The 24274-nt window shown below is 38.2% G+C and overlaps 1 pseudogene; it reads right to left on the minus strand.

Moving 5' to 3' along the window:
* LOC125834527 (uncharacterized) overlaps nt 1-24274 on the minus strand; it is a 65735-nt pseudogene that overhangs the window by 34591 nt on the left and 6870 nt on the right.

Consider the following 24274-nt stretch of genomic DNA (forward strand, 5'->3'; position numbering starts at 1 on the left):
TAATCATGCCTCCCCAAAGAGTTGGTTGAGGGCGTCTTCCTAGACGTTATGTTGATGAGCAAGAGTTACCTTATGCCCCGGGAGCACAACCTCAAGGGGAAGTTTATAATGCTGAGTTCCGATAGGCAATTAGAATTCTGAGTCAAACTGTAACTAATCAAATTGGTCAGCAAAGGGGAGCTCGACATGAAGGAACTGACACCTCAAGGATTCGTGAGTTATTGGGGATGAATCCTCCGAGTTTCATGGGTTCAAGTACTATTGAGGATCCAGAGAACTTCATTGAGGAGTTGAAGAGGATTTTTGATGTGATGCATGTGGCAGATACTGAACGGGTTGAACTAGCTGCATATCAATTAAAGGATGTTGCTAGAACTTGGTTCGACCAATGGAAAGAGGGCAGAGCTGAGAATGCACCACCTGCGAGTTGGGCCTATTTTGAGGAAGCTTTCTTGGGGCATTTCTTTCCTCGAGAATTGATAGAGGCCAAGGTACGTGAGTTCTTCATGCTTAAGCAGGAGTCTTTGAGTGTTCAAAAGTACAGTTTGAAGTTCACACAACTATCCCGCTACACTCCGGAGATGGTGGCGGACATGAGAAATAGAATAAGCTTGTTTGTTACTGGGCTACCTCGGTTGTCAAGTAAGGAAGGTAGGGCTGCAATGCTTATTGGGGACATGGACATATCTAGGTTGATGGTCTATGTGAAACAGGTTGAGGCAGAGAAGCTGAGAGACAGAGAAGAGTTCAGAAATAAGAGAGCTAAGACCGGTGGCGAGTCCGGGCAGCAGAAAGGTAATTCAAACCGTTTCTCCTTTCAGCAAAGGCAAAAGGGACCTGCTCTATCATCTGCTGGAGCACCTACACCCCGATTCAGAGGGGAATTTAATGGCCAGAATTCAAAGGACTTCAAGGCTAGACTAACACAGTCTTCGGGAAGTGTGGCACAAGGAGGTAGTTTTTCTCCTGCTGTGCTAGGTATGGTAGAGTCCATCCAGGGAAGTGTCGTCAAAGCCAGACAAGTTGCTTTAAGTGTGGACAAGAGGGTCACTTCATGAAGGAGTGCCCTAAGAATAAGCAAGGTAGTGGAAATCTGGGCAGTAGGGCCCAATCTTCATCATTTGCTTCCCACCAGACAGGACGGCACCTAGAGGAGCTATTTCTAGTACCGGCGGAGGAGCAAACCGCCTTTATGCAATCACCAGTCGCCATGAGCAAGAGAATTCTCCGAATGTTATCACTGGTATGATCAAAGTCTTTGCTTTTGATGTGTATGCTTTGCTAGACCCAAGAGCAAGTTTATCTTTTGTAACTCCTTATGTTGCAAATAAGTTTGAGGTTCTTCCTGAAAGACTTTGTGAACCCTTTTGTGTTTCTACACCTGTTGGGGAGTCTATTCTAGTAGAAAAAGTTTATCGTGATTGTCCTGTTTCTATCAATCACAAGAGCACCATGACTGATTTGGTTGAGTTAGACATGGTAGATTTCGATGTCATTCTAGGTATGGATTGGCTTCATGCCTGTTATGCATCATTAGACTGTAGAACTTGAGTGGTCAAGTTTCAGTTTCCAAATGAGCCAGTCTTAGAGTGGAGTAGTAGTTCAGCAGTGCCTAAGGGTCGTTTAATTTCGTACCTTAAGGCAAGAAAGTTGGTTTTAAAAGGTTGTATCTATCACTTAGTCCGAGTTAATGACTCTAGTGTTAAGATACCTCCTTTAATTAATATTTTTAATAAATTAAAATGTGCATATTCACTTTTTCAATCAATATTATAGATAAATAAATAAAATTAATTAAATATTGATATAATATTAGTATGATGATTTAAATATAATTAAAAATATCAAGCATAACAAATTTAAAAATCATTCCTCAAATTAAATCATTACATACGAAAAATTTATCACAAAAATAAATAAATATAAGCCATCTATTGAGAAATATATATGTATATATGACACAAATATTTTGGTCTTGAAAAAATAATTTTCTACTTCTGCTTCTGCTTTTTTTAAGAAATTTTTTAGCTCTTCCCAACCGTAGATGGCCAATTGATTTTTTTTTTCAAAAAGTACTTTTTCTCAAAATAAGTTGTTTTTAGCCTCCAAAAAAGAAGAAAAATGTTTTTGGCCTCCCAATAGTAATGTCAAGCAAATTCTTAGTTGGAGAATTTTTAGTATAGCTCAATTAGTTGACTATCTAAATTTTTATCTTGTTGATAAGAATTTGATTTCCCATCCTGTAATTCCCTTTCCCGACATCTAATTTTATTTTTTAAAAACTAAAAAAGTGCTAGAAAAATTAATCAGCATACACAAGTTATTTAGTGAAATGATTTTAGAGCACTCTACATGAAAACTATGTAGTCTAGAAGAATTAAAAACAATATAGAAAATAACAAGAATGAGAATAGATGACCTCAATCTCAAAATACAAGTGTAGACATTGAAAAATTATAGGACTCTACAAGACGTGTTCATTCTAGTTGGGATTCTATCAAATGTATTCAATTTCAGTTAGGATTCTTGGAGGCTACTAGCTCTAAACCCTAATTCATGCCTATATTAAGGGCACTAAATTCCCTTGAAAAGACATTTCGAATATTTCGCAAATTCATGGAATATTCCTAGAGATCAAAATCAATCATCCTCGTTCAAGAAATACTCCACTAACAACCCTCGAATCATGGATCATGGATAAATCATATGGGAGAAACAAAATTGTGCTTACATATGTATCAATAAAGTTATATATGTTTTTTCATATTTTATTTGTGATTGCAATTTATTTTCTGTCACTTTAAAATTTGTTGCAAACAAATTGGCACGTGCAGTGGAACCAAAATGCCCTTCATCTCTTCTCTCATAAATGAGATCTGCAAATCTGAAAACACAACATCGCAAAGGTGGAATGATCGGTACTTCAAGTCTCGTCTTTGAGTTTCATCAAGTCTACATTCCGACAAGCGTTGAAGCAGAGGGCCTTTATAGACATTGAAAATTTGTAGGACTCTACAAGTTGCAAGACGTGTTCAATTCTAGTTGGGATTCTACCAAATGTATTTGTTGTTCATCTTATATTCCTAAGATACTTAGAACAAAACTTTGAAGAACTTGGTAAAACCCAATAAAGTTTAAGAACATTTTCACAACTAGAAAATTAAAACTAGTAGAGAAACTAGAATCAAAAACAGATTAGAAAAAATATACGAAATATTTTTTCTTAAAGAAGAATTGTTGTCAATCTGTGTTTAAAGAATCTTACTGATTCCAACAAACTTTGCAGAAACACGAAGTTACCAAAGTTTAATGAACCAGTGAACAGAAGAACATAAATTAATTCACAAATCTAAAATCTGTAACACATACCAAAATCTTGAAAAACAGAAAGAAGATCAAGCCCACTGAATGCACAATGTCCCCTTAAGGAAATTATTCTCCGAGGTTTGATTTGGAATATGTCCTCCCAGGATAGAATGATCTCAATCACCAATGTATTGATACCCAAAACGCTGGTGTTAACGAGCCACTCAACGGCAGTAAAGTACACTTAGAATACTAGATTTAGTAGTAGAAGAAGAAGTCCAGAAATTGGTTCAACTAAAATGAGAGAAAATCCCTCAATTTATAGAAAACAAAGGGTAATGTGAAAAGGTTCTTATTGTGCCTTACCGGAAATGTCACAAACCTTTGGAAAAATCACAATCTTTCAGAAAGGTCACAACCTTTCATAAAAGTCACAACCTTTCATAAAAGTCACAACTTTTCATAAAAGTCGCAACTTTTCATAAAAGTCGCAACTTTTTATAAAAGTCACAACTCTTCATAAAAGTCGCAACTTTTCATAAAAGTCGCAACTCTTCATTTTCCATTCACACCTTTTAAAACCCAACAATCCCCCGCATGAATGGGGAATGACTCTAAGAAAAAGAAACGGAAAAGTATGTGTACTTTATAAGCAAGAATTAATTGCATCTGGATAAGTAGGTTTCCCCTTGGACTTTCCATAGTGAACATATGTCGGATATACTCGGTCAATCAGTAGATGCGATATCTTTGAACCGTCGAGCTTTGGTGTATACCTAGACAACCATATGTCACACAATTAACCCTTTACCATTTATGGTTCTTACGGTTGTGTTCGTTTCAGCCATGAACACCTCCTAGTTTCATGAGTGTATAGAGAGATGGGCTTTTGACAATCATCCTCTTTGAAGCGGCTTACACTTCACACTCACATAGGTGATTTCTAAACGTGTTATCGTGTAAATACACTATTTGGTCAAATCTGCCAAACTGAGCAAATCATTAAAAACCTTAAGCTTTATTAACTCATTAACAAGCCTTAATGTTGTATCTTTGTTCCTGAGCATTGTCTTCATCATGGGAATGGATTGAGTTGGTTGACAATGTCGAACTGTCAATCACAACTTTTTTTTTCTCCTTGAATCTAGCTCTTGGGATCTCCAGTCTGCTAGATAGAGTTACCGCCATGATGACTTGTCCTAAGCCGTAAACCCATTCCCTTAGATGATCTTTCAACTTTCTCTCTAGTTAGGCCTTTTTTGTAAGTGGATCCGACACATTATCCTTTGACTTTACATAGTCAATTGTGGTAATTCCACTAGAGAGTAGTTTTCTAACGGTATCATGTCTATGTCTTATATGACGAGACTTTCCGTTATACATCATGCTCCATGCCCTACCGTTTGCATCTTGATTATCAAAGTGTATGCATACTGATGCCAAAGGTCTGGGCCAAAAAGAATATCTATGAAGAAATTCTGGAGTCTTTCGACTTGTTCACCAGCCTTATCTAGAGCACCTAGCTCAGAATTCATTGTAGAGCTAGCGATACATGTCTTTTTGGAAGATTTCCAAGAGACTGCTCCTCCACCAAGAGTAAATACATATCCACTTATGGATTTTACTTCATTTGATCCTGGTGATCCAATTTGCATCACTATATCCTTTCAATACTGTAGGATATTTGTATAATGCAAGACATAGTTTTGAGAATGTTTTAAATACCCCAAAACTCTTTTCATTGTCATCCAATGAGTTGTATTGAGATTCTTCATGAACCGACTCAGTTTATTAATAGCGCATGCTACATCTGATCGCATACACTTTCTGATATACATCATACTTCCCAATACTCTAGCATAATTCAATTGTAAGTTACTTTCACCTTCATTCTTTTGAAGTGCAAATCTCACATTATTGAGGTCTTGACAATATTAAAATCCAAATATTTGAACTAGTCAAGTACCTTTTCAATGTAATGAGACCGTGACAATGCTAAACATATTGGAGTTCTAAGAATTCTTATACCTAAGATCACATCAGCAACTCCACGATCTTTCATATGAAAGTTGCTTTCTAGCATATATATGCTTAGTAGCATTTATGTCATTAGTGTCTCTACTGATGATCAACATATCACCAATATACAAACAAACAATGACCTTGTGATTTTAATGTAAACACATTTATCACTTCCATCATACTTAAATCCATTTACCAACATAGTTTGGTCAAATTTCTTGTCATTGTTTGGGTGCTTGTTTTAGTCCATAAAGTGACTTAACAAGTTCGCACACTTTTTTTTCTTTGCCAGGAACCACAAAACCCTCGGGCTGTTCCATGTAAATTTCCTCCAATTCTCTATTTATGAAAATTGTTGTCACATTAATTCATTTGATGAATTTTGAGGTCATATATGTCACTCCCCGAGCCTACACCCTGGATGTGGCCGGCACTCGAAGACCATTGCTGGCCCCCAAGCGAACCCTTGGCCTGGCTTTCTTAACTCAGCGGAAGCCTAACTAAATAGAATAACTTCATGCAACGAAAGGTCATAAAACAACCCAACTTATAAAATCTGGCCAAAAAGGCAACTCGAGTCTCAAATAGAATATTTACATATATACATAGATGAGAGACTCAATACTAACTGACTGACTGTCTGACTGTCTATGAAGCCTCTAAAATACTGAGATGGATGTTGGGACAGACCCCGCAACATCCTAAACAAGCAAAACTAAGAAAACAAAATAATTGATTCCTCCGGAATGCAAGGAGGCTCACCACTAACTCTGGAGTGCTCAACTGGATCAACGGGGTGCTGGATGCTGATCCTGGGTACCTGCGTCTGCATCATAATAAGATGCAGGCCAACTGGCATTAGTACATGGAATGTACGAGTATGCGAGCTGCACAGCTAACAACAACTTAAGCTTGAAAGGGATACAAAAGAGAACTTACCTTGGCTCTGTTCAACTCATGAATAACTAAACTCAATATAAAGCAATAAGACACATGCAATATATATAAATCTTTCAAAACTATTTAAAACATAACATCAAAAATAATATTTATAATATCATGAAAATACCATGCTTCCTCTCAAAGTCTACTTGTGCAATGAACGAATGAAGTCCCATACCCCTATCCATACTAAGCAGAACCTCTCAAGGAACCATGCAATTTTTCCTGTGGGAGTTTCTCTAACCGATAGCCACCACTACATGCTTAAGTAGTGATACAACGTTTTACCTCACGTTGCCCAAGGACCATCCTATACCTTGCCGGGATATATGACCTTACTTTCACTTTAACTTAGTGGATCCACTAGCTTAACTTTACGTGATCATCTAAAAAGTATGACCCGTCAAATCCCATGTTTGGCAACATGGTTCTATGGGGGCTGTGAGTTCTTTGAACGCTCCCCCAATTCGGTGCTCAAGACTACTCCCAAAAATACTTTAGCTCATAAGTGTTTTAAACACATCTTTCTTTAGTTGAGATAATTACTCAAAACTGAGCCCAAAGGCTCTTGAAAACTCTTTCTAAAAAGAACATATCAAAACCATATTTTAATATGATCATTGATGACTCGGGAAAGTCATACTGCTTAAACATTGATGGTATATCTAGAGACCTTACTGTTTAAACATTGATGACATACTCGATTTGTCATACTAATCATGTTTTAGAAACTCTTTCGCAAAACTCATCTTTTCTCAAAAAGAGATAGTACTCAAACTGCTCAAAACTCTTTTGGAAATCTCAGTTTCCACTCATCTTAAATGTGAAAACATTTATAAACTTCTTTGGAAATACTTAGTTCCCTAATAACTTTTGAGAAATGCACTTGACTCTTACTCTTGGCTTAAATTAAAACTCTATACTCTTTACTTAACTTGAAACTCTATGCTTTTTACTCAACTTGAAACTTGAGCCTTAAAATGAAGTTAAAACGTTCAACAAAGACTCTTGAAAAACTTTAAAGACTTGCTTTGACTTACTTCTTAACTTCTTCACTTGACTCTAACTTCACTTGACTTTGATCCTAACTCGCCTTGAATTGGATTATGGATTCAAGGTATATGATCACATGTTTATGGATGAGTTGTTGACGTTTAGACATACTTTGGAGTGTTGAAAAAAACTATAAAACATAGGTACACTACCAAGGAACATGTATGAAAAAGTGGGGAATAAATAGGAAAACTTGGCGTCCTTGGAGCTCTGAGAGGCGCGAGGCGCCAGCCTCCAGACTTCAGAAGGCCTGCTGGGCACCCTGCTAGGCGCGCCGCCCCAAGGGCTGGGCTTCAGAGCCCCTTTTGGGGGGGCGCTGGCTGGCGCGACGCCCCAATCCTTTTATCCGAAAATTCGACTTTTCTCCTTCATTTTTCCAACTCTTATACTCCTTAACTTCAATGGATCCAGCCCCAAACACTTAGAATCATAAAACCCTCAACATACAATAGATTTCAACTCACAAACACAACCGAAAACATGTCCCAAATCAACAAGAAACTTCAACAACAAAACCACAACTTCAACAACCACAACCACAAACTTTAACAACACAATCAATCTTTTCTCGGAATTTAAAACGAGTTTGGCGTGTGGGGGAATGAACCAACCCAACACTATGAACTCACATACCTTAATAGGGATCACCCCCGACGAAATCCACGACGATCTTGACGAATCCTTCCTTCTTCTTCTCTTTTCTCCTCTTCTTCTCCCCTTCTCTCAAGAACCCCAACTCTCACTCTCACTCTTTTAAAAAGGGAAAAACTGATCTAAAAATCAGTCTAAATCCCTAATATAACCAAAAGAATTGGTTAGGTAAAAGACCAAAATACCCTTACAAATTCGGACTAAACTGGCTTGCCAACAGCCCAACTTCCAAAGGGCATAACTCACTCATACGAACTCGGAATCGCTCAAACTCGGCGGCGTTGAAAAGATCATTCCACGAGCTTAGCAAACATAACTGGAACTACACCTAACTCATCCTGATATTGGAGTTATGACTATTCAAAGTTGGCCGAAAACTCACTTTTTTCCCATACTTGACTAAATTTTCCAGATTTTTAATTCTTTCCAAAAATGACTATTTCCAATTCTAAGTTTCTTCATAGTTATTTCAAATTTTCGGATGTTACAATATCTCCCCCTTGGGAACATTCGTCCTTGAATGAGATTACTCTCACTAAGCTACATTGCCAATCCTCTTAACTATGCGATAGGGTCCCATAAATCGGGGACTAAGCTTTCCTTCCTTACCAATCCTCATAACCCCCTTCATGGGTGAAACTTTCAAATATACCCAAACCTCTACTTCAAACTCTAACGTTCTTCTCCTAACATTAGTGTAGGATTTATTTTTTTGACGACCCTGTGCCGTTTTCAACCTTTCTTAAATCATTTTCACCTTCTCCATAGCTTGATGAAGTAACTCTGGATCTATCAATCCTGCTTCACTAACTTCAAACCATCCAAAAAGAGATCTACATATCCTCCCATAAAGAGTTCATAAGGATCCATTTGGATGCTAGAATAGTAAATATTGTTGTAAGCAACTCTATGTGAGATAGGTAATCATCTCAATTATCCTTGAAACCAATCCCACAATCCACCTTGATACCTCAAAACACCATCTCCCCCTTGTTCAAAAGCCATTATTGCTTACGAACATTTTGCCCGCAATTCCAGCAAGATAGGCTCTGGGTCTTTCTCACCTTCTACTTCTGACACTAGTGATGACTCGGCCCTGCTCGTCACCTCTATTCCTCCTTCTGCGGAATCTATAAGTCTGACTCCCAGGCGTGCCAGTCTGTGCACATCTTTTGCTAACTCTCTCTTTTCTTTCCTTCTTCAATATGGGCGGTGCTACCCATAGACAACTTGCTTAAAGAATCAGTAACAACATTAACCTTACCAGGGTGATAAAGAAAACTCATGTCATCATCCTTGAGTACCTTAACCACTCTCTCTCTGTTTTAGATTAAGCTCATTCTAAGTGAACACACCCACATAAAAATCATACAACAATAACGCCATATCTTCAAAGCAAAAACTACAACAGCCAACTCTAGCTCATCACATTACACCCCGATTTGCCTAAACTCGACTATTGATCTCAAATCCATTTTAGATTCAGATACCCAGTATGTACTCAAGAACCAAATATCATAACTGGGCGGTAATCAACTTCTCTTTCCTTTCGTGAAAACTTTCCTCACAAGCTCCGGACCGTTGAAACTTCGCTATTTTCGAGTCAACCTAGTCAAATAAAACCCTTATCTACTAGATCCCTTTAACTGCTCTTTCAACTTTTTCAACTCTGCTGGTGCCATTCTATATGGCGGAAAAGAGATAGGACGAGTATCTGGAATGAGGTCTATACCGAAATCTATTTCTCTCTCAGGAGAAATTCCAGGTAGGTCATCAGGAAAAACTTCTAGAAACTCTCTTACTATAGGAACTGACTGAAAATGAGGTATCTCAACACTAGAGTCATTAACTTGGACTAAGTGAAAGATATAACCCTTCGAAACTAACTTTCTCGCCTTGAGGTACGAAAATGAAACGACCCTTAGGCACTGCTAAACTACTACTTCACTCTATGACTGGCTCACTACGTTGCTCAGGTATAACATCAAAGTTCATAGCAACATAAGGAATAAGAAAAGATAAACTCACTCTGGGGTCTAGCAAAGCATAAACAGCAAACTCAAAGACTCGAATCATACCAATGACAATATCTGGTGAATCATCTTGCTCATGGCGACTGTTGATTGCATAGAGGCGGTTTGCTCCTCCGCCAGTACTAGAAGTAGCTCCTCTAGGTACCATCCTGTCTGGGGGAGCAACTGATGATGCTTGGGCCCTATTGCTCAAATTTCCACTACTTTGCCTGTTCTGAGGGCACTCCTTCATGAAGTGACCCTCTTGTCCATACTTAAAACAACCTGTCTGGCCATCACGACACTTACCTGGGTGGGTTCTACCACACCTAGCACATGTAGGAGTCTTACTACCCCTTGGTACCATACTGCCTTGAGGATAGGCAAGTCTAGCCCTAAAACTATAGGAATTTCTATTATACCCATCTTTGTTCTCAAGTGCAAGTGCACTAGCAGATGGTGAAGCATGTCCCTTCCGTTTCTGTGGGAGGGATAACTGATTGGCATCATTCTTTTGCTACCTGAACTCGTCCCCTACTATCTTAGCCCTCTTATCCTTAAACACTTCTCTATCCTTCAGCTTATCCTCCTCAACTTGTTGTCATAAATCTTGCTAGGTCAATATCCCCTATCAGCATAGCTACCTTGCCTTCCTTGGTTGACTGACGAAATAACCTAGCAACATAAAAACTCATTCTATTTCTCATGTCCGCAACCATCTCCGGAGCATAGCGGGAAAGTTGTGTGAACTTCAGACTGTACTCATGAACACTCATAGATTCCGAATTAAGGTGAGAAACTCTTTTATCTTTGCCTCTCGTAACTCACGAGGAAAGAAACGCCCCACAAGAACAATCTCAAACACAACCCAACTCACTACTGGCGCATCCTCAGCCCTATTCTTTTTCCATTGGTCGAACCAGCCTCTAGAAACACCCTTCAATTGGTATTCAGCTAGTTCCACCCTCTCTGACTCCGCAACATGCATCATATCAAATACCCTTTTAAGCTCCTCAATGAAGTTCTCCGGATTCTCACTAATACTTGAACGTGTGAAGCTTGGTGAGTCCAACCTTAAGAGTTCACGGATCCTTGAAGTATCAACCACTTCGTGTCGATTATCTCTCTGCCCAACATGGAAGGTTGCAACTTGACTTAACATCCGAATAGCTTTACGAAAATCAGCATATTTGATCTCTTCTTGGGTTTGCACTTCCAGGACATTTGGTAACTCTTGTTCCTCAACACTCTTCATAGCTAGACGAACTCTGACTGCTCTTCATGGAGGCATAATCCTCTAAAAACATGCGCAAGCACGAATTAGAAGGAAACTTTTTAGAGATAAACTCTAACGCATGAGATAAATGTGAAAGAAGTGAGATAGTTCCTAAATGTTGCAGCCTCCTAATTATAGATGTGACGCTCTTCACACCGATAACTAGGACTCTACAGACACGGCTTCATAGACTCCCTAGGACTCTGGAACTCTGTGCTCTGATACTAAGTTTGTCACGCCCCAAGCCTACACCCTGGACGTGGCCGGCACTCGAAGACCATTGCTGGCCCCCAGGCGAACCCTTGGCCTGGCTTTCTTAACTCAGCGGAAACCTAACTCAACAGAATAACTTCATGCAACGAAAGGTCATAGATACATTATCCTAACTCGCCTTGAATTAGATTATGGATTCAAGGTATATGATCACATGTTTATGGATGAGTTCTTGACGTTTAGACGTACTTGGGAGTGTTGAAAACAACTACAAAACATAGATACATTACCAAGGAACATGTATGAAAAAGTGGGGAATGAATGGGAAAACTTGGCGTCCTTGGCGCTTTGAGAGGCGCGAGGCGCCAGCCTCCAGACTTCAGAAGGCCTACTGGGCGCCCTGCTAGGTGCGCCGCCCCAAGGGCTGGGCTTCAGAGTCCCTTTTGGGGGGCGCTGGCTGGCGCGACGCCCCAGCCCTTTTCCCCAAAAATTCGACTTCTCTCCTTCATTTTTACAACTCTAAACCTCCATAACTTCAATGGATCCAGCCCCAAACACTTAGAATCATAAACCCCTCAACATACAATAGATTTTAACTCACAAACACAACCGGAAACATGTCCTAAATCAACAAGAAACTTCAACAACAAAACCACAACTTCAACAACCACAACCACAAACTTTAACAACACAATAAAACTTTTCTCGGAATTTAAAACGAGTTTGGCGTGTGAGGGAATGAACCAACCCAACACTATGAACTCACATACCTTAATAGGGATCACCCCCGATGAAATACATGACGATCTTGACGAATCCTTGCTTCTTCTTCTCTTGTCTCATCTTCTACTCCTCTTCTCTCAAGAACCCCATCTCTCACTCTCACTCTTTTAAAAAGGGAAAACTGATCTAAAAATCAGTCTAAATGTCACGCCCCGAGCCTTCACCCTAGGCGGGACCGGCACCCGGAGACCATTTCTGGCCCCAAGCGAACCCTTGGCCTGGCTTTCTTAACTCAGCGGAAACCTAACCCAACAGAATAACTCAATGCAAATGCAAGGTTACAAAACAACTTAACTTATAAAATCTGGCCACAAAGACAACTCAAATCTCAAAATAGAATATTTACATATATACATAGATGAGAGACTCAAAACTAACTGAATAACTGTCTATGAAGCCTCGAAAATACTAAGATGGATGTTGGGACAGACTCCGCAACACCCTAATAAAACAAAACTAAGAACATAAAATAATTGAGTCCTTCGGAATGCAAGGAGGCTCACCACTAACTCTGGAGTGCTCAGCTGGATCAACGGCGTACTGGATGCTGATCCTGGGTACTTGCGTCTACATCATAATAAGATGCAGGCCAATTGGCATCAGTACATGGAATGTACGAGTATGCGAGTTGAAAAGCTAAACCACTACTTAAGCTTGAAAAGAGTAGAAAGGAACTCTTACCTTGGCTCTGTTCGACTGATGAATAACTGAACTCAATATATAAAGCAATAAGACACATGCAATATATAAGGCTTGTAAAACAGTATAAACAACTTAGCTTGTTAATGATAAAACAATAACAACTCAACTTTACTTATATAAAAGTAATATAACATATGTGGGAGGTTCTTTAACCGACAACCACCACTATGAGCCCTAGTGATGATACAACGTTTTACTTCACGTTGCCCAAGGACCATTCTATACCTTGCCGTGATATAGGAAGTCAAGTGAAGTTAGAGCCATCATTAGCTTCCTATATCACGGCAAGGTATAGGATGGTCCTCGAGCAACGTGAGGTAAAATATTGTATCACCACTAGGGCTCATAGTGTTGATTGTCGATTAAAGAATCTCCCACTAAAGTTATATTACTTTTATATAAGTAAAGTTGAGTTGTTATTGTTTTATCTTTAACAAAGCTAAGTTGTTTACACTGTTTTACAAGCTTTATATATATTGTATGTGTCTTATTGCTTTATATATTGAGTTCAGTTATTCATGAGTTGAATAGAGCCAAGGTAAGTGTTCATTTGTACTCTTTTCAAGCTTGAGTTGTGGTTTAGCTTTCCATCTTGCATACTCGTACATTTAATGTACTGATGCCAGTTGGCCTGCATCTTATTATGATGCAGACACAGGTACCCAGGGCCAGCATCCGATTCGCCGTTGATCCAGTTGAGCACTTCAGAGTCAGTGTTGAGCCTCTTTGCATTCCAGAGGACTCAGCTATTTTGTTCTCTCCAGTTGTGTTTTTGTTAGGATGTTGTGGGGTCTGTCCCAACATCCACCTCAGTATTTTAGAGGCTTCATAGACAGTCAGTCAGTTGGTTTGGAGTCTCTCATCTATGTATATATGTAAATATTCTATTTTGAGACTCGAGTTGCCTTTTTGGCCAGATTTTATTTCATTCAGGTTGTTTTAAAACCTTGCATTGCACTGAGTTTTCCGCTGAGTTAAGAAAGCCAAGCCAAGGGTTCGCTTGGGGGCCAGCAATGGTCTTCGAGTGCCAGCCACGTCCAGGGTGTAGGCTCGGGGCGTGACAGAGATCTATGCCGAACTCTATTTCTCTCTCAGGAGGAATTCCGGGTAGATCATCAGGAAAAACTTCTGGAAACTCTCTTACTATAGGAACTGACTGAAAAGGAGGCATCTCAACACTAGAGTCATGAACTCGGACTAAGTGATAGACACAACCCTTCAAAACTAACTTTCTTGCCTTGAGGTACAAAATGAAACGACCCTTAGGCACTGCTAAACTAATACTCCACTCTATGACTGACTCATTCGGAAACTGAAACTTGACCACTCGAGTTCTACAATCTAATGATGCATAACAGGCATGAAGCCAATCCATACCTAAAATGACATCGAAATCTACCATGTCTAACTCAACCAAATCAGCCATGGTGCTCTTGTGATTGATGGAAACGGGACAATCACGATAGACTCTTTTTGCTAAAATAGACTCCCCAACAGGTGTAGAAACACAAAAGGGTTCACAAAGTCTTTCAGGAAGAACATCAAACTTATTTGCAACATAAGGAGTTACAAAAGATAAACTTCCTCCTGGGTCTAGCAAGGAATACACATCAAAAGCAAAGATTTTGATCATACCAGTGACAACATTTGGAGAAATCTCCTGCTCATGGCGACTGGTGATTGCATAAAGGCGGTTTGCTCCTCCGTCGGTACTAGAAGTATCTCTTCTAGGTGTCGTCCTGTCTAGGGGAGCAACTGAAGAAGATTGGGCCCTACTGCCCAAATTTCCACTACCTTGCTTATTCTTAGGGCACTCCTTCATGAAGTGACCCTCTTGTCCACACTTAAAGCAGCCTGTCTGGCCCTGACGACACTTCCCTGGATAGACTCTACCACACCTAGCACATGCAGGAAACAAACTGCCTCTTTATGCCACACTACCCGAAGATTGTGCTGGTCCAGCCTTGAAGTCCTTCGAATTCTGGCCATTAACTTCACCTCTGTATCTGGGTGCAGGTGCTCTAGCAGATGATGGAGTAGGTCCCTTTTGCCTTTGCTAAAAGGAGGAACGGTTTGAATTACCTCTCTGCTGCCCGGACTCGTTCCCGGTTTTAGCTCTCTTATTTCTGAACTTTTATCTGTCCCTCAACTTCTCCTCCTCAACCTGCTACACATAGACCATCAACCTTGATATGATCATGTCCCCAATAAGCATAGCAGCCCTACCTTCCTTACTCGACAACCGAGATAGCCCAGCAACAAACAAACTCATTTTATTCCTCATGTCTGCAACCATCTCCGGAGCATAGCGGGATAGTTGTGTGAACTTTAGACTGTACTCATGAACACTCAAAGACTCTTGCTTAAGTGTGAGGAACTCACGTACCTTGGCCTCTTTCAATTATCGGGGAAATGCCCCAAGAAAAATTCCTCAAAATAGGTCTAACTCACAGATGGTGCATCCTCAGCTCTACTTCATTTCCATTGGTCAAACCAAGTTCTAGCAACATCCTTCAATTGATACGGAGCTAGTTCAACTCGCTCAGTATCTGACACATGCATCACATCAAAAATCTTCTTCAACTCTTCAATGAAGTTTTCTGGATCCTCAGTAGTGCTCGAACCCGTAAAACTCAGACGATTCATCCCCAAGAACTCACAAATCCTTGAAGTGTCAGTTGCTTCATGTCGAGCTCCCCGTTGTTGACCAATCTGATTAGTTACAACTTGACTCAAAATTCTAATTGCCTCTCTGAACTCGGCATTAGAAACTTCCCCTTGATCTTGCACTCCCGGGGCATAAGGTAACTCTTGCTCATCAACATAACGTCTAGGAAGACGCCCTCTGCCAACTCTTTGTGGAGGCATGATTATCTGAAAACACGTGCAAGCACAGATTAGAAGGAAACTTTTAAGAGATCAACTCTAATGCACGAAATGAGTGTCAAAGAAATGAGAAATAGTCCTAAATGTTGCAGCCTCCCAATTATAGATGTGGCGCGCTTCACACCGATAACTAGGACTCTACAGACACGGCTTCATAGACTCCCTAGGACTCTTGAACTCTGTGCTCTGATACAAAGTTTTTCATGCCCCGAGCCTACACCCTGGGCGGGACCGGCACCCGGAGAACATTTCTGGCCCCAAGCGAACCCTTGGCCTGGCTTTCTTAACTCAGCGGAAACCTAACCCAACAGAATAACTCAATGCAAATGCAAGGTTACAAAACAACTTAACTTATAAAATCTGGCCACAAAGACAACTCAAATCTCAAAATAGAATATTTACATATATACATAGATAAGAGACTCAAAACTAACTGACTAACTGTCTATGAAGCTCTCGAAAATACTGAGATGGATGTTGGGACAGACCCCGCAACACCTTAATAAAACAAATCTAAGAACACAAAAAAATTGAGTCCTCCGGAATGCAAGGAGGCTCACCACTTACTCTGGAGTGCTCAGCTAGATCAACGGCGTACTGGATGCTGATCCTGGGTACCTGCGTCTGCATCATAATAAGATGCAGGCCAACTGGCATCAGTACATGGAATGTACGAGTATGCGAGTTGAAAAGCTAAACCACAACTTAAGCTTAAAAAGAGTAGAAATGAACTCTTACCTTGGCTCTGTTCAACTCATGAATAACTGAACTCAATATATAAAGCAATAAGACACATGCAATATATAAGGATTGTAAAACAGTATAAACAACTTAGCTTGTTAATTATAAAACAATAACGAGTCAACTTTACTTATATAAAAGTAATATAACTTATGTGGCAGGTTCTTTAACCGACAACCACCACTATGAGCCCTAGTGATGATACAACGTTTTACCTCACGTTACCCAAGGACCATCCTATACCTTGCCGTGATATAGGAAGCTAACTTTACTAAGTGGATCCACTAGCTTAACTTTTGTGATCATCTAAAAAGTATGACCCGAGAAATCTCATGTTAGTGCATGGTTCTTATGGATAGTTGAGTTAATATGAACCCGTGTCCCCAATTCGGTGCTCAATACTACTCCCAAAAATACTTTGGCTCATAAGTGTCTTTAAACACATCTTGCTTTAGTTGAGGTAATTACTCAAAACTTAGCCAAAGGCTCTTTTGGAAAACATGGTTCCCCTCTTACTCAAATGTAAAAACATTTATAAACTCCTTTGGGAATACTTAGTTCCCTAATAGCCTTTTGAGAAATGAACTCAACTTTAAACTCTTGACTTAACTTGAAACTTGAGACTCTTACTCGACTTGAAACTTGAGACTCTTACTTAGCTTGAAAATCTATACTCTTTTACTTGACTTGAAACTCTATACCCTTTTACTTGACTTGAAACTTGAGTCTTGAAATGAAGTTAAAATGTTCACTAAAGACTCTTGAACAACTTTAAAAAAAAACTTGCTTTGACTTACTTAACTTCTAAACTTGGCTCTAACTTCACTTGACTTGGAAACTAACTCCCCTTGAATCGGATTATGAATTCAAGGTGTTTGATCACATGTTATGGATGAGTTTGGGATGTTAAGATGTACCTTAAAGTATTGGAAACAACTATAAAACATAGGTACTTTACCGAGGAACATGTATGAAAAAGTGGGGAATGAAAGGTAAAGGGAAGGATTAGCGTCCTTAGCGCTCTAAGAGGTGTGGGGCGCCAACCCTCAAACTTCAGAGGGGCCTGCTGGGCGTTCTGCCAGGCGTTGTGCCCCAAGGGGAAAGTTCATCGTCCCTTTTTGGAGTGCGCTGGCTGGCGCGACAGCCCAGCCCTTTTCCCCCAAAAATCCAACTTTTTCCCCTTGTTTCTTCCCAACTCTAAACCCTCTCAACCTCAAAGGTTCCAGCAGCAAAATCACAATCAAATCATGTCCCAAATCAACAAGGAACTTCAACAACACAACCAATAACTTCAACAACACAACCAATCTTTTTCGAAATTAAAAACGAGTTTGGAGTGTGGGGGAAAGGACCAACCCCAACACTAAGAACTCACATACCTAGTAGGGATCACCCCCGACGATATCCACGATGATCTCCTTGCTTGATCTTCCCTTTCTCCTCTTCTTCTTCTCTTCTTTCTCTCTTATCTCCCAAGCCCTAACTCTCACTCTTTTAAAATGGGAGAAACTGATCTAAAAATCAGTCTAACACAACAATATAACCAAAAGAATTGGTTAGGGAAAAGACCAAAATACCCTTAAAATTTCCGGACGGATTTCTCTGTCAACTGCCCAACTTCCAAAGGGCATAACTCCCTCATACGAACTCGAAATCAAGCAAACTTGGTGGTGTTGGAAAGATCATTCCACAAGCTTCGCAAACATAACTGGAACTACTCCTAAATCATCCTAAGATAGGATTTAATGCTGCTCAAAGTTGGCCAAAACTCACTTTTTCCCACACTTTTTCAGATTCTGAACTTGGCCAAATTTCCAAATTCTGAATTTTTCCAAAAATGACTACTTCCAATTTCAAGCTTCTTCATATTCATTTTAAATTGTCGGATGTTACACTAAATCCCTAATATAACCAAAAGAATTGGTTAGGAAAAAGACCAAAATACCCTTACAAATTCGAACTAAACTGCGCTGCCAACAGCCCAACTTCCAAAGGGCATAACTTATTCATACGAACTCAGAATCGCTCAAACTCGGCGACGTTGGAAAGATCATTCCATGAGCTTCGGAAAAATAACTGGAACTACATGTAACTCATCCTGAGCTAGGAGTTATGACTATTCGAAGTTGGCCAAAAACTCAGTTTTTTCCCATACTTAACCAAATTTTCCAGATTTTTAATTCTTTCCAAAAATGACTATTTCCAATTCTAAGCTTCTTCATAGTTATTTCAAATTGCCGGATGTTACAATATACCGCAGCTAATGCAATTAACATTTGAATGAATGTAATTCTAGTTACTGGCGAGTATGTGTCGACAAAATCAAAACCTTATTTTTGTCTACAACCTTTGACAAAAAGTTTTGCTTTGTATTTGTCAATAGTTCCATTAACTTTCATTTTCCTTCTGACGGTTCACTTTGAACCCAAAGGTTTATTTTCTGGAAGAAAGTCAATTAACTTCCAATATGGTTGCTCAAGATTGAATCAATCTCATTATTGACACCAACTTTCCAAAAAGATGAGTCTACAGAAGACACAAGAAATGTTACAAAATCATATTCGAAGGAAGTAGATGTTCTTTGACATTTACTACACCTCTCAATCTTTTTATTAAGTACATTCTCCTTTTTTTTTCTTTCCAAGGTCTTTTTGACCCTTCACTAGGCTACTCGAGTCTAATTTTACAGTCCACAGTCATAGGTCCTATTTTAATCCTTTTAGGAATAGGAAGTTGGACTTTGGCTAAACACCCCCACACTTTGAAATAATTCAAGTTGGATTTCCTTCCTTTCCATTTCTCACATGGAATAGATTGTGTCCTGAACAAACAAAACTTTTTATTGCTTTCTTTCTGAAAAGATAACTTTTTTTGTTGTTCCCTTTTGCTGTAAGGATAGCTTCTCCACACAAGTTTTGTGGTAAACCTAAACTTATAAGTAATGTAGCCATCATTTCCTCCAAAGTTTGATTTTTTTTTCATTCTGCAATTCCATTAGATTGAGGTGAATAGGGCAATAGTTTGATGGATAAATCCACTTTCCAAACATATTTCTGCAAAAGGAGATTTATATTCTCCATCCCTATCACTTCTTATCTTTTTCCCAACTGATTTCAACTTCAATTTTATATTTGCCTAGACGTTTCTATTGCTTCATCCTTACCATCAGCAAATATACATAACCGTTTCAAATGCAATTGTCAATAAAAGTTATGAGATACTTTTTCCCACCACGAGATGGAGTTGACTTCATATCACAAATGTAAGTGTAAATCAACTCTAAGGAATTAAAATTCCTTTCAACAGATTTATAAGAATGCTTAGCATACTTAGATTTCACACAAACTTCACATTTTTATTTATTGCACTCCAAGTTAGACAAAACTTCTATGTTGATCAGTTTTCCTTACAAGGTTTTGTAATTGACATGTCCCAAGTGTTCATGTCACAAACAGTTTGACTCAAGCAAGTAAGAACAAATAAAAATATTGAGTTCGAAAAGCTCTCCGCGAGGTAGCTTTTCCTCACTAATATTTTGTTCTTATTTCTTACAATTTTGTGTGATACAAACATTGTTTAGAGTCATCATCACCTTGTCAATTGTCCTTTTCAGAAGGAACTTTTCATAACTTTCAATTTGATTGTTATAGAACTACCCATGAACAAAGTTTCATCAGGTCCAATAAAGGCAATATAGTCTAAATGTTTCTTTTACAGAACATAACAAATTAGTATTCACCAATATTCATGTCTATGCAAATACTTTTATTATAATAGACATATCTTTTCATGAAAAATCACAACATTTTAAGTGACACTTTTTCATAAAAGAATACAATTATTTTGAACAAGTATATATAGAATTTGGTAGCTTCATACTAGTCACACCATATACTAGTAATAGAGAAACTCAATAACCACAATATCAAATAGACTCTAAGAATATTGTGGGTCTAACATAATACAAAAGTATCATTGAATTTCATATCTTTTGCTCCAAAATTAAATTAGACACCAAGTCTAATTTTATCTTTATGATAAGCAAAGAACCCCCACATTTTAAATGTGATCTCAAAAATATTTTTCATGTAGTTGAAAATAGTTTTTCCACATATTTTCCCAGACTATCAAAATGTCATTGGCACTATGAAACCTCTTTTGGAAATATTATTCTACAAAAAGAATTATATTGCTTCAATTCTCTCTGACAATCTTTACATAGTGTCAAAGTACATTCCATAGAGGCACAAAATCACAAACTCTAAGTCACTGGTATTTTTCCATCTAGCACAAATAGACATACCACTTAGTATTTAGAATACTAACAATAAAGACAAAATTTTGTATAATTTATTTCTATATAACAATGAAGTTTATAGAAAGTCAAAAGTACAACATTGACTTATTATGTGAAGTTTTCATATTTTTCAAACCAATTGTATAGTCTGATTTATCCAGAGTAGTAAACTACAAAAGTTTTTAGCTTACAAAAATCATACACAATCAAATTTCACATTGAGTACAAAACTTTTTTTTTTTTAGTCTCCAAACAGAAATAAACATATTCTTTATCATAGAAATGTTTTCTTTTCAAATAGTCTTCCAACTATAACATTTTGACATACTATTTAATCAAAAAAAAATGTGCATCTCTCATTTTGCAAACTAAAGAATTTTAAAGGCAACACTATTTGCCAAGAAAAATTCATTCCACAACAAATGGTTTGCAGATCTTTTTCCAAAGATAGACATGATAAAAAAATCAAATTTGTTAACTCTTAGAAACTATTTTCCTCCTTGGATAAATAATAAGAAGGTTACCTGGTGTAATCTTTAACCGGAATAGCACCGAAAAAAAATTTTGTACATTCTCACTTCGACCTTGCTAAACAAAGTACCGAATTCTGGAGAAGTAATGCATTAATCTTCTACTTACATGATCTATTTCTCTCAATCAGTAGAATACAAGAAATACCAACAGTATAATAATTTCCTTAAGATTGTTGTTCATCTTGTATTCCTAAGATACTTAGAACAAAACTTTGAAGAACTTGGTAAGACACAATAAAGTTTAAGAACATTTTCACAACTAGAAAATTAAAACTAGTAGAGAAACTAGAATCAGAAACAGATTAGAAAAAATATACGAAATATTTTTTCTTAAAGAAGAATTGTTGTCAATCTGTGTTTAAAGAATCTTACTGATTCCAACAAACTTTGTAGAAACATGAAGTTACCAAAGTTTAATGAACCAGTGAAGAACAGAAGAACATAAATTAATTCACAAATCTAAAATCTGTAACACATACCAGAATCTGGAAAAACAGAAAGAAGATCAAGCCCACTGAATGCACAGTATCCCCTTAAGGAAATTATTCCCCTCTAGTATCCGAGGTTTGATTTGGAATATGTCCTCCCAGGATAGAATGATCTCAATCACCAGTGTATTGATACCCAAAACGCTGGTGTCAGCGAGCCACTCAACGGCAGTAAAGTACACTTAGAATACTAGATGTAGTAGTAGAAGAAGAAGTCCAGATATTGGCTCAACTAAAATGAGAGGAAATCCCTCAATTTATAGAAAACAAAGGGTAGTTTGAAAAGGTTCTTTGTAACATCCGACAATTTAAAAATGAATATGAAGAAGCTTGAAATTTGGAAATAGTCATTTTTTTGAAAAATTTAAAATCTGGAAATTTGGCTAAGTGTGGAAATCAGTGAGTTTTTGGCCAACTTTGAGCAGTCATAACTCCTAGCTCAGGATGAGTTAGGAGTATTTCCAGTTATGGTTTCGAAGCTTGTGGAACGATCTTTCCAACGCCACTGATTTTGCTCGATTCCGAGTTCGTATGAGCGAGTTATGATCTTTGAAAGTTGGGCAGTTGGCAAGGATTCCGTTCCGGAAATTTAAGGGCATTTTAGTCTTTTCACAAATCATTTCTTTTGAGCTTATATTGTTGTATTAGGCTGATATTTGGATCATTTTGTCCCATTTTGAAAGAGAAAGAGTTAGGGTTCAAGAGAAGAAGAAGAGAAGAAGGAGAAGAAGAAGAGAAGAAAGAGGAGATCAACAAGATTTGTCAAGATCATTGTGGATTTTCGTCGGGGGTGATCCCTATCAAGGTATGTGAGTCTTTAGTGTGGGTTTATCCTTTCCCCCCACATACCAAGCTCGTTTTTATGATTTGAGAAGAGATTGGATTTGTTGTTGAAGTTGTTAGTTGTGGTTGATGTTGTTAGTTGTGTTGTTGAAGTTATTGTTGGTTGTGGGACAGGATTGGGCTGTGTATTTGAGTTGTGATCTATTGTATGTTGAGAGATTAATGATCCTTAGTGTTGGTTGGTTCATACCCCCACACACCAACTCGTTTTTAATTTCAAGAGAAGATTTATTGGTTGTTGAAGTTGTAGTGGTGTTGTGTTGAAGTTCTTGCTGATTTAGTACAGATTTCTGGCTGTGATTTTTGAGTTGAATCTATTGTATAATAAGGGTCTTTATGATTCTAAGTGTTGCTGCTGAAACCTTGAGGTTGAGAGGGTTTAGAATTGGAAAGAAACAAGGGGAAAAAGTCGGATTTTTGGGGAAAAAGGGGCTGGGCTGTTGCACCTCTCCTAGTGCCAAGGACACCAATCCTTCCCTTTCATTCACCATTTTTTTTTTCATACATGTTCCTAGGTATTATACCTATGTTTCCTAGTTGTTTCCAACACTCCAAGGTACTTCCAAAAGTCAAGTAAAACTACAAGTCAAGTGAAGTTAGTTTCCAAGTCAAGTGAAGTTAGTTTCCAATTCAAGTGAAGTTAGTTTCCAAGTCAAGTGAAGTCAAGCTTAGAAGTAAGTAAGTCAAAGCAAGTCTTTAAGGTTTTCCAAGAGTCTTCATTGAACGTTTTAACTTCATTCTAAGGCTCAAGTTCCAAGTTAAGTATTGAGTTTCAAGTCAAGTCAAAAGTTAAGAGTTTCATGTTAAGTTAAGTTGTTTTGTAATATTGCATTGCATTGAGTTATTCTGTTGAGGTTTCCGCTGAGTTAAGAAAGCCAGGCCAAGGGTTCGCTTGGGGCCAGAAATGGTCTCCGGGTGCCGGTCCCGCCCAGGGTGTAGGCTCGGGGCGTGACATTCTTATTGTGCCTTACCAGAAAGGTCACAAACCTTTGGAAAAGTCACAATCTTTCAGAAAGGTCACAACATTTCATAAAAGTCACAACTTTTCATAAAAGTCACAACTTTTCATAAAAGTCACAACTCTTCATAAAAGTCGCAACTTTTCATAATCACAACTCTTCATAAAAGTCGCAACTTTTCATAAAAGTCACAACTCTTCATAAAAGTCACAACTCTTCATAAAAGTCGCAACTTTTCATAAAAATCACAACTCTTCATAGAAGTCGCAACTCTTCATTTTCCATTCACACCTTTTAAAACCCAACAGTATTCGATTCCAGTTAAGATTTTTCCAATAGCCTAATTCATGCCTATATTAAGGGTACTAAATTTCCTTGAAAAGCCATCTCGAATATTCCACAAATTCATGGAATATTTAGATCAAAATTAATAATTCGAATTCGAGAAATACGCCACTAACAACTCTTCAAATGGATAAATCTTATGAGAGAGGAATCAAGGGAGGAACATAATTATACCTCCATATTGATCAATAAAGTTATGTTTCTTCATATTTATTTGTAATT

The sequence above is a fragment of the Solanum verrucosum genome, unplaced genomic scaffold, assembly GCF_900185275.1.
Source record: "Solanum verrucosum unplaced genomic scaffold, falcon-dt-bn FXZP01000287.1, whole genome shotgun sequence".
Lineage (NCBI taxonomy): Eukaryota > Viridiplantae > Streptophyta > Magnoliopsida > Solanales > Solanaceae > Solanum > Solanum verrucosum.